A 1,287-nucleotide genomic window follows, 5' to 3' on the forward strand; every position below is an offset into this window, starting at 1 on the left:
AGCCCCCAGCCCGGCGCAGCGGCATTACAGCGTTCAAATGGGAAACCTGAAAATGGGGACTAAACAAGAGTGGTGCCACTAGAATATAGATGGAAAAAAAGAGCCCATACAACTAGCGATTGTTGCAAAAAAAGTTGAACCGATGGGTGTCGGGGGGCGGGGTTTGGCCATATAGGGCGTTGGTTTTCACGAACTCTTTCTTTCCCCCCTGGCTGAGGCGGTGGCGGGGCTTGTGCGGGCAAAGGTGCCTATGTTGAATTAATTTCATCCACTTCTTCAACACGCGACGCTAAGGAACGTTCGCACACATTCCATTTGAATCTGCCAACCGGAACATCTAGAACTACAACCCCGCGAAGCAATGTCAAAAAAAAAAGATTTCATTTTACGCAACATTTGAATACAAGGATTATGGAATTTTGGCCCTGGAAAATTGCAACCCTCAGACGCAGCAACTTATAACCGGATATTCTTTCGGCAAGCGTCAAAGGAGAGTGGAAAATCACAAAAAAAAAACCCTCTGGCCACACCCCATGAAGAGCAATCGATGCCATTCCGTTTCCGCAGATGCGCGTTGCCCCTGTGCAGCTGGTCGGTTTGGGTTCTGGGGCCTCGCATTTCGATCAGCAGCGTATATCGTAATTCAAGCGGCGGCGCCCGCAAACATAAAGGAAAAATAACATGGAAAACCAAAATACCAGCTACATTTTTCTTCCCCCTCCAACGCGTAGTCCCAAAGAATCCCCAACTTTTGCCATGCTCTTCATTTCCCCCGACCCCCGGGCCAACACAAGCGGGACAAACCAGCCCCAGCTGGGGCTTTTGAAAACCGAGAAATTCCCTCGAGGCGGGGCGGAAACAACCATGGCGGCGGAGGGCAAACAAAGGGCGTGGCATTGTTCAGCGCCTGCGCTTCTGGGCCCCGGTTTTCAAAGAAGAGAGGGTGGGGGTGGGGGGTTGCCCCATTTCTGTGGGCGATTTGGCCCGAACTCACGGCGTTAGAGCGAGGGACCCCGGCCCCCCAAGGAACACTATTTTTCCACACGCAAACGGCCCAAAAGAACTGCTGGAAGCAAAGGCGAAGCGCCGAACCGAAACAACGGGGCCAGAAAACCATGGGAGGGCGGCTGTTGCCAGCATGCGCGTTCAAAAAAAGAAAAAAAGTACGCCGCTTTCCGTGGGTGGGCGCGCGGGGTGGGAACAATTAATTAGAATAATCTTAGCCTTACTTCACCTATGAAGGGGAAAAGAAGAAACAAAGATAGTGTATTTTACCTCTACTACTAG

This window comes from Trypanosoma theileri (genome assembly GCF_002087225.1).
Source record: "Trypanosoma theileri isolate Edinburgh chromosome Unknown TM35_Tth_1_V1, whole genome shotgun sequence".
Taxonomy (NCBI): domain Eukaryota; phylum Euglenozoa; class Kinetoplastea; order Trypanosomatida; family Trypanosomatidae; genus Trypanosoma; species Trypanosoma theileri.